The following is an 11,524-nucleotide window of genomic DNA, read 5'->3' as shown; positions in this document are numbered from 1 at the left end:
GACATCTTTTATTTTTAATAACACTTACTTAAGCATAAATCTTATTGTACGTTTGTAATTATGTTTAAAAAAAAAAAATCGGCCTATTTGTTTCGGCGGCTATTCAATTACAATTATATTATGATATTAGTTATTGTAGTAAGTATTATGTGTAGATATTTTTTGTATCAAATACTGTATGAATTATCAAAGTATTACTTATAATATCATCCTGTATATTTTATTATCACTAAATAACATTTATCAATCAATTGTTTACAATAATAAACAGTTACTATAGGGACTCAAACTGTGACAATCGCGTAAAGATAAAGTCAAATTAATGAGTCGTAAAGATATAAACCATTTTCTTTCTGAAATGGCCTAATGTCTTTGGGGCAAGAAACGCCTTTACTTTCAAAATATACGTCAAACCTGGTTAAAAACCTAGGCATTTACTACATAAAACAGTCAGACAATATCCAAGTGCATGTTTATATAGAATTCGCGGGCCCTGAGGGGTCACTCTATATGCCGAAAAACTCAACAGAATCAGAGCTCTGCTGCGCAAGCCACGACTATATCTCGTTTGGTTAAACGTGCCTCTTGCGCGACAGCTCGAGTTCGTTAGTTTTTCGTCAGTATAGAGTAACCCTCATGTGGCCGGCGCGGTTCCTAAATATTATCAAACATTATGATTATGACGTCATATGAAAGCATTAGATACAGACGCACGTGTGGTCTAGGTGACTGGGGGGTCACTTTCTAAATGGACGAACGAACGAATAAGATTTGCTTACTTAATACTGCTTACCTAATGCACGCTTAATACAACTTTAGTGTATTTTTTTTTGGTAAAATTCCTCATGTCTTCAATTGTCTCCCCTAGCTCGTAAGGTTGCCTGGAAGAGATCGCTTTAGCGATAAGCTGTGTTGTGCCGAAGTTTCGGAGCGCTGCGCTAACCACGGTTCTGTCTCGATTGCGTGACAATTCTTGTTCGTTCGTTGGTCGATGTAGAGTGACCCCCCCTGCGCCCACTGATGTGATCGAGCATTAAGTATAATCTAATCTAATTCTAATTTCTAATTATCTTTAATCATTGAAGTCTGTATACAGGGTGAAATTTATCAGTATATCACAAATTGAATACTTTATTACAGTAGCTACATAACAACTGTATAGTAGCCATAATAAAGCGTTGAAATAATATAGTGTCTTTTAGAGAATTTCCCTAGAGTCGGTGTGGTAGTATAAAGCTAATTTATTCACTACAGTTGCTATTTGTATATAGCGGTAGTTAGTTACTTAATAAGAATTGCGTTAAGAATTGCCGGTAGCTTTATTGTTGGCACTTTATTTAATTGCTTTCTTTGTTTAATACACAAGTTGTAAACAATATGATTATAAAAAATTAAACCGCATAATTTTCTGGTCAAACTGAATTTGTTTGGTGAACACTGAAGGTCCCTATTAATATGAATATTAACACAAACAGAGACCTCCTTTGAAAGAAAGAAAGGAATGTTAGGATGAAACTTCGGTGGACATAAGTAGTTCTAGAGAATGACATATGTATTGAGCTTTTATCCCAGAACACCTTTATGGCACTATATTATAGTCTTTAAATTAAATAATTTCATTTTACAATTCCAATATTTACAATTAATTTCAACAATTCAACTTCAACGTCGACAGATGAGTGGCAGCAGGATGAATAGCAGACGGATAATCTACGAAATTGTTAGGGTTCTACTTCATTACGGAAATCATTAATCTTTCCCGATACAATGCCGACCTTTCCTCGATGAAAAAATATTATAATCGCCTTAAAATTTAATGTTCTCTCATTACTTAACAAGAAACAATTTGGAGTTTCATTTGACAAAGAAAATAATAAAATATGCCTTGAGGAGGATTCTACATTGATCTATTTATACCTTTTTGCCTGTAGAATAGGCGAGCGAGAGTTACTAAAAGCATAGACTAAGACACTACTAAAAGTTTTCAACTCGTGGTTGGGGGTTGTAGAACATAATTGTAGATATTTTATTAGACTCTAATGCAAAAAAGTGTGAATGTTTTTTGCTAGAATTACATTATGTAAGTTTATTAATCTCTGACCAACTTCCCGTATTGAGTGTTCAGAAACTTTTAGAGTTCCTATAAATATAATTATATTATTAAACAGTGTAATGTAGAAATGATAATACAGAAAGGGGCTCACACCAATCGTCATCCACAATTTTTGCCGTGCTATGTGACAATGGTAAAATGTGATATACGAAATCGTTTTTTTTTCCTCAACACCGTTGAAACCCCTCCGTTTTGGCTCCAGCTCACCATCAGCTATAACATTATACTGAATTATGGCAACGCAAAGGTCATCACGAACAAAAACTTCGAAGGCAAACACTTAAACAACCGTTAATATTGGAGTCACGTGCCAACTAAGATATCAAACTGAAAACAACGATCTCGAAGGAATCTTTATTTCTCGCTTAGCCATTATTATTATGGAACTTTCTGTCTTCCGATAATAAAGAAAGTTGTGTCGATAACACAGAGTTCGGGATTTAGGGATTACTCTCTAGTCTCTATCTGTGCAGCATATATTTTTTCGTTTGCTTTGATTTTTGTGATTGTATTGGTACGTGTTTAGATTAATGGAAAACACGTTGCTAGGTCAAAAATCTATTGGCAAACCATATCTGCCGAACAACCGACCATCGTTGGGGATTGGGAATATTTGACATGCTTCGACTTCGACGCAATCAATTATAAATTGGCTGATGAAGATCATACTGATATCATACCGGCTTACTATACTCAGTTTTGCAACTCCCTGTATACTTTGAAATAACCAGCGTGTTAGTAAGGCGGCCCCTAGACGGTCAATTATATTGTGCAATATTGAAAATTGTGCAATATAATTCATCATCTATGGACAATATTGAAGATTGCGCAAACGTCAATTGGATGCAAAACTCAATTAATTCTTATTGCACCATACATATATTGCACAATATTATTGTAGGTCTAGGGCCCGCTTAAGAGCTACAAAAAACTGAGACATAACTGAGCCAAACTTCGGTCTCTAATTATACGTCTATGACTCTACAATTTTGTCAGAAACAAAACCTCATTCGCCGTAAATGGGGTTAAACATATACAGTGACACAGTTTGCCAAACCTAAACAAGTTAAGTTGCAAACAAATGTATTTGGCACCGAATATGCTTACGCTGTGAACTTTACCGTGTTACAAATTAAACTTTTAATGATAGAAATAACTCCGTTCTGTGCCTATCTACCTATATTTTTATACAAGTGTGGTGTTAAAGTCATGTTTCCGAAAACTTAGACATACACGAACCAAAGTAACCGACATATATGGCAATATAGCCATGTTGCTCGAAGGACTGAAAGTCGGTGGAGCAGAAGAGTCCTCGAGTGGAGACCACGTGCCGGCAAGCGCAGCGTTGGGCGCCCCCCCGCGAGATGGACGGACCATCTAGTCAAGTCGCTAGGGAAGCGCTGGATGCGGGCCGCCTCCGATTGAACTGATTTCCAACTTTCCAGGTGGAAAACATTGGGGGAGGATTATGTTCAGCAGTGGACTTCGTATGGCTGGGATGATGATGATGATGAATCACCCAATGACAACAGGTTAGTCCTCTCACCACGATGACAGACCCTTATTGTTTGTTATTCTATGAATTCTTAACTTGATAACTGAATATTCTGGTGAATTCCATATCTGTTGGTTCGTTTGTTTGCCTCACAATATTTGCTATTTATACTGTGATTTATATCAGCTTTATTTTAAGCTAGCCAAACGTTAAGACTAATCCAAATATTATTAATGGAAACCCGATAAGCCGGCCGACGTAATTAGCATAATATTTCAGCTAATATAATGTGAAAATTTATGAGCATTAAAACATAACTTAGTAAAACTCAAACCCAGATAGATGTCTAATGCATGTAAAGTCTGGAGCTAAAAAAAATGTCTGTGCTGACATATTCATTTCTGAATAACAAAGTCCATTCTGCTATTTGTACGAATAAAAGATTTGGACTTGACCGATTTTCTTTATTAAAGCATCCACGATACCTCCTCTTAGTTCAGAGGAAATTGGTCGTTACGGCATTCTCATAAGCGCGACCTTTTGTCCTGAAAAAAACCTTTCAGAATGCCATTTACACTTCATTTCGTTTATCCGTTTTCTTACCCTCAGGCGATCGAATGTTTGTCATGGCAAAGGCAACCTTCACATATGGTAATAAAAGTTATGATAAGGACTGAGGAGCAGTGCTAAAAAGTTTACATTCTGAGTAAAAAAGTGTCTCATTTTATCTTTTCTCAAAATCAAATCAAAATCAAAATAGTTTCAAAATAGTTTATTGTCATAAACACATTACATTCAAAAGTGGCAAGGGCCCTTGTACTAGGCGGTAGCCTGTCTTACTAGGTACCCCGCTCATCCACCAGGACAATATAAAAGCAAGTAGGTATTAGTTTAGACGGTAAATACTTAGAAATAAGTAGTCAAATTGCGGGTCCGCGCTATTAGGTTTTTAAAAACTAAAATTAAAGGCGAGCATAACCGTTCCGATTTGAGGTCCGTTTAATACTGACTCATACAATGACATAGTCTTAACACTAAGAGTGGCCTACGTGACCAATCTGCTGATACATCACTCTACACTCCATACAGTTGATGCTTTACAAAGTTGGAGGTTCGTGGAATGATCCATCAGCATCCTGGCTGATGCAATAACAATATAATATGTTGCAATGCTTACAGTATCTCTGTTTATGTTTATATTTAAAGTTCCAGAAAGTTCTAAGGGTGAGATACTTGGGGGTACATAACTCCTCCCTCCTTAAGAGCGAAATTATCGGGGGGTTGCACATGCACATCTCGATGATTTCGCCACTGCAACATATTAGTGAGCTTTTTCCTATTTTTAAGAATAAACACAATAATCATTAAAAATACAATAAAATACAGTAAAAGAGTGCCTAGACTAATGCTTTTCACTTTCACTGAATTGCCCATTTCACTATCACTTTCACTATTGAGTTGTTTCAGCATGTAGGACATGTGTTGCAGGTCGCTGAGGTCCATTCCTTGAAGATTTACGGGATTCTCGTTTTCCTTGGAGTTTACTCTGGTTTGTAGTTCCGGCAGTTTTATTGAAGGGATGCGTTCTGATGACATATTCTCGGTGTATGATCGTTGATGATGCAGCTGCATATTGTTAATGTAGAGGTCACAGGGTTCGTCTATAAGTATTATATACGTACCCTTTATGGAGTTACGGCTTATTTCGCTATTACATCGCTTTTCAATAATAGTTGTGTTGCGGCTATATAATATCCATTTATTAATAGATATTTTCTGAACCTTAATCTGTTCTATAATCACTGCATTCTGATTACAGTGAGTCGGGTGCTCTTTAAATGTCATCAGCTCCTCAGTGCATGTAATTTCAGGGTATGGTGCTCTATTTTCATGAGTGCATAGGTAATTTTCTTCAGATACCTGCTTGCAAGGCTGTATAAGTGGTAAATATGTAACACCTCTCACCAGGATATAAGGATATTTGGGAATTATTACAAGGGTAAGGTTTTCAGGGTCATGAAAGATAGGTAAGGGGTACATTTTATAATAATTATAGGTAGAGTTTGCTATCAATGGTATTTCTAATACAAATGTTATCTTTCTATCTATCATGTATGATTTAACATTGATTGTATCCTCTATTTTTACTAAATTTTCCAAGGTAGGTGTATACATAAGGTTTTCAGATTTAGATATATTAATTAACAGCTGTAATAAATCAGTTGAGTTAAGAATAGATTGATGTACAATATTTATCTTAGTGAAGGCTAAGGCAGTCTCTAACTCGCTAATCTTTATATAAAGTGTTCTAAAATTACTTACAAATAGGTTATACAAGCTTAAGATATAAGTAGAGTAAACTGCATTATTTTCTTTAGTGCTGATTTCCTTTAACATTATTTCAATACGTTTTAGTCTATTGTCCATAATTTTTGAGTTATTATGTAATATTTCTGATGAGTTAATTAGTCCGTCTATCATCTTAGAAACAACGGTTAAGCGTTTGTTTGTAGAGATCTGTTGATTATTTAAATTACTTATTAACTGTTCGTAATGTTGTGCGTCTTCCTGATCTAAGTTTCCTGTTATGACTTTTATTATAGAACCAATAGGGTTCAATATTCCTCTACGGACTCGGTGTGAAGGGATAATCTGTTTAAACTTATCTATAGTAATTTTCTGTAAATACTCTACTTGTTCTCGTATTCCTAAAAATTCATTAAAATAAGGCTTATCTACGGATACTAACTTACTAAAGTTACTATACTTCCTATTATTATATTCTAATTCCATCAGTAGGCCATTTAAATCTAATACCTTAAAAATAAGCCAGTTATCCTGTTGAATAACAGCTGTTCCTTGTCTTACGGGGAGGATCCCGGGATTGTTTTCAATCTTTTGAAGTTGAAGGCCCAGGCTGGGGCTCATGAGAGCCATCATGGCCACTAAGCAGCACCTGCGAAGGGCGTTTTATGTTTTTAATGGGAATTCTAGTCTGTCTACCTCTGACGGTAACAGGGACGATATTTCTTTCAGGTTTTCCTGTAACGATCGCTTTTTCAAAACGGGGTTTATCCTTGCTCCTGCGGGTGTTGACTAATTTTGTGAAAATTGGTTTTCCTTCTGAGAACTGAATATCGGCCTCACCACCACGTTTTTCACGGGATTTTTCTTTCGAGGTAAGCATTTTATCTGATATGTATTTATATAGAACTTTTGTTCGTTTTGCGTGATCTTTCATCAATTTTTGTAAGTATTGTTTCTCGAAGTTTACGTTAAATGGGTTTTCAGACTCTACATGACCAAAGACGACTTCAAATGGTGTTAAGTTAGTAACGGAGTGGATTGAGTTATTATACGCCATGATAGAGTAAGTCATTATGGATGCGGCGTCGGTACATTGTTGCTCGTATTTTGCCAATCTGTAAATTTCAATTAAGGTGGAATGAAATCGTTCGACTATACCCATTGAGTTAGGGTTTCTAGGCGTGCCTATGTGCAATTGAATTTTATAGAGTGACATCATTTCTTTCAGAAGCTCGTTGTTAAATTCAGTACCGGGGTCGCAGCTTATTTTCTTTGGTACACCGTAATAAGAAAAGTATTTTATTAGTGCGCGGATGACTTCAGGGGTGCTTTTACTAGAAATTTCGATTGCTTGGCCTAGCTTGCTGAAAGCATCAACAAGGGTGAGGTATATTTTTCCTTCGATAGTGAACAGATCTATGAATATTTCCTGAAATGGGGCTTCTTGTGTTTGAGTTAACTGTAAGTATGGTTTCAGGGGTTTACGGTCATATTTCATCTTTTTGCACACGTCACATGAGTTAATTACTGCTGAAATTGTTTCAGTCATGTTATGCCAAAAGAAATGTCGCCTAATGTGTGTGAGGGTTTCTCGAATACCTCTGTGGCAGGTTTTTCCGAGGTGAAATTTCAGAATAACCGCCTTCTGTTCATTTTCGTCCTCGATGAAAACTACTCTTTCAGTGCACTCGAAAAATTGGATTGAACCACCCTTAAAAAGGCTGATTATTATATTGCTGAACTGTTTTCGATGTTCTTCCTGTTCGAAATAGATGAAATATTTGGTTTTTGGTTTTATGTATTCTTTCAGGAATTGTTTTATTAGATCTTGGTTGTCTATGGGTAGGAAAACTTCTAAGACCTTTTGTTTTTCGCGGGACCTGTCTTGAACTTGCATACTGTTTTTGTACCATTGAAAAACTAATATTTGATTGGGCTTAGTATCGATTGCTTCGTGTAAAATAGGTATACCGTGTGACTGAAGGTCCTGTGTTGAATGTATTGTATCAGATTTACTGGAGAGGGATGGAACCGGATATGTAATATTTTCTAAGTCAGATCTTTCAGAACTTGAGTCGGAGATGGTGATTGTTTTTTCTTTTTCAGAATCAGATATGGTGATTGTACGTGAGTCCTGTGAATCGCGGGGTAAGTCCTTTTTGTCATAATTTACTACCATTGAGTCCTTATCAGATAGTGCATTTACTTTTATACGCGACAATGCGTCAGCGTTACTGTTTTGTTTGCCCTTTTTATATACTATGTCGAAGTCATAGTCTAAGAGATTTAACCTCCAACGGGTAAGTTTGCTGCTGGGTTCCTTGAGAGAATGTAACCACGCCAAGGGACGATGGTCGGTGTAAATGATAAACTTCTTCCCGTAAAGATAGGGGCGGAAGTGTTTGATGGCCCATACAATGGCTAGAAGTTCACGTTCGATCGTGCTATAACGTGATTCGGTTTCGGTCAGAGTGCGGCTTGCATAAGCGACGGGGAGATCACTACCTACTGCACCTTGTGAAAGCACTGCACCAAGGGCTATCTGGGAAGCATCGGTGGTCAATATAAAAGTTTTTTCAGGATCTGGGTACTGTAAGAGGGGTGCGTTTGTTAATAGCTCTTTACACTTCTGAAAGGCATCTATGTATTGTTGATCTATTACAATTTTGTTGCGTTTCTTGAGACAATTGGTAAGTGGTTTCGTTCTTTGGGCAAAGTTTTTGATGAATCGGCGGTAATATCCGATGAGGCCAAGGAAACTTTTTATTTCGGTGGTAGTTTTAGGTATGGGATAATTCAGGACTGCCTGAATTTTATCGTCATTCGGCTGTAAACCGTTCTGAGTTATTTTATGACCTAGATAAAGAACTTCCTTGCACAAAAATTCTGTTTTGTCTAACTGTACTTTCAGGTTGGATTCTCTAAGTCGTTGGAAAACTGTTTTGAGCTTGTGAATGTGCTCCTGAAGGCTAGCTGAAAAGATTATCACGTCATCCAAGTATACCATGCAATGGATGTTATGCAGGCCTCTTAGAACGTTGTTCATTGCGCGCTGAAAAGTAGCGGGCGCGGTTTTTAAACCGAACGGCATACGCGTGAACTCGTAATGCCCGTTCTGAGTACTGAACGCCGTCTTCTTTCTGTCTCTTTCTAGCACTTCTACCTGGTGATAGCCGGATGCCAAATCTATTGTACTGAAATATATAGATTTTCCTAGCTTATCTAGTAAGTCAGTGATGTTAGGCAAAGGGAACTTATCGTCTGTAGTTATTTCGTTAAGGCGTCGGTAATCGACTACCATACGGAACTTTCGTTCGCCGGATGCATCTAATTTTTTTGGTACGAGGTGAACTGGGGCACTCCACGGAGAGTGGGATTCTTGTATGACGTTGTCCTTAAGCAGTTTTTCCACTTGTCTATTAATTTCCTCATTAAGGACCGGGGGTAATCTATAGGGTTTTACATAGATCGGATCTTCGTTAGTGGTTCTGATTTCATGTTTTACCTGATTGGTGAAAGTTAAGGGTAATTTGTCTGTGTAAAAGATATCGCGGTACTCATAACAAAGTTGGAAAATTGCTTTTCTTTCCTCCTCGTTCATGTGATCAAGGCGGATTTTATTAAGGTTGTCTTTTAATATTTCGTCTACATCATAATCGGTGGTGGCGGTGTTGAAATGACATTTTATTTCCGTTTCCTGAAAAGGTTGGACCTGAAAAGGCTTATGGAATGTAAGCGTTACGCTTTCCTCTGAAAGATTTTGTATTATTGTTTCAGCGAGGCCATTCTTACAAGTGACTATTGCTGAAGGCATTCTAATTCCGTTTCCGAAATCTCTGTAGTCAACTATCGCTTCACCATTTTCTAAGCTCGTGGGAATTTTCACACGGGTTTCTGAGCGGGGCTCAAGGATAGCCTGTCGAGGTGGACTGTATATTATTGGTATCCGTGTGTTGGGTGTTATAAGTAGTTGGTTTTTCATATCTACTGTGGCTTCAAGCTCCGTCAGCAGATCTGAACCAATCAAACCGTCATAGTTTTTATCTATGCTGTACAGATAAAATTTATGTTTCAGTGGGCTCTGAAATGTTTTCAGGAGAGGTATATAAATTACTTCTCCGTGCTTACTGCGTGAGTGGGTACTAATTACTTCAAAGGGCTCTTGGTATTTGAAGTCTGAAAAGTAATAGTTCGCTATTTCAGGGCTCATGAAAGATCGGGTGCTACCAGTGTCGATCATGAACTTAGCATTTATTTCAGGGATGACTATATGGGGTAGTTTATTAACTTGGTGGCAATTTATTTGTATTATCTCTTCGGGTTGGTTGGGGAGGCTTCTTCCTGAAAATTTTCATTTTCAGTTTCAGTCTCTATTTCCTGATTAGACATAGGTGGGATTTCATTGTAGTATTCGTCATTGTACGCGGGTTCTTCTTGAGCGTACTCAGGATAATAGACATTATCGTCATAGTTTTCAGGTTGATTTTGCTCTGATTCTGGTTCGTATGGCAACTCGTTATAAAAGAGTTGGTTCATAATGGTTGGTTTTGAAAATTGCTTTACAGGGGCTGTTCTCATGGATACGTCAGTCGTCACTGCATTGTTGGATTTATAGGGGTGAAACTGTTGGTTGGGAATTCCAAATTTAAACTGTGGTCTTTGCAAGTTTTGGTTGGGGATGCCGAACTTAAATTGATTTTGGGGTAAGTTGGGCCTGTAACCAGTTGGCTGAAAATTGGGCCTGTAGCCTGTAGGCTGGAAATTCGGTCTGTAGCCTGTAGGCTGGAAGTTGGGTCTAACATAGGGTTGATTTTGGGGGATGCCAAATTTAAATTGGTTATTTTGTGGAACAAGAGGTCTGAAGCCTTGCTGAAGGAATGCTGGTGGTCTGAAAGAATTCTGGTTGTTAAATGATGTTAACTGAGGGGGTTTTGACGTGGGGGTTGCATTCTTTAACATATTGTTTCTAGATTGATATTGGAATTTGAAGTTTACCTCTTCCAATACGATGCTTAGGGCACTTTCAATCGAATTACATTCTTTCAACCGTACAATCCGTATTAAATCCTCAGGCAAGTTATAGAGGAAAACATTTTTGGCAAGATTCTCATATATTGTTACTTTACTTTTTCTCAGTTGTTGGTCTTCCAAAAGGTTGACCTTGGCTATTAAAGCGCTTTTAATGTGTTGTATTCTACTGTAAAGGCTAGAAAAGTCTTCTTGTGGGTTAATTTTTAACGTTTCCAATTCGATGGCTATACACTCTTCTGAGCGTTTATCACCGAAGCTTTGTGTCAAAATTTCTTTTAGCTGTTGCCATGACTCTATATCCTGTCTTTCGCTGATAAGAACAGCGGCTTTGTCAACTAGTTTGCTCGTAATTAGATGGTACAGGTAGAGCTCCTGTTCGGGGTTGTTATCTCCTTTATATGCATTGATAACATATTCGCATTTCGTGAGAAATGTCCTTAGTAACTTCCCGTCACCATTGAAGGTGGGTATTACTCCAGAAAATTCGCGGGGTATTAAAATTATTTTAGACATTACTAATTTTAAGCAAACGCTTCCAAAATAACTCAACAATTATGGGAATTTTCCTAGAATAATGA

Source organism: Plutella xylostella, chromosome 14 (assembly GCF_932276165.1).
Source record: "Plutella xylostella chromosome 14, ilPluXylo3.1, whole genome shotgun sequence".
Taxonomy (NCBI): Eukaryota; Metazoa; Arthropoda; class Insecta; order Lepidoptera; family Plutellidae; genus Plutella; species Plutella xylostella.
The sequence above is the reverse complement of the archived record's forward strand: the minus strand, read 5'-3'. Positions refer to the sequence as shown.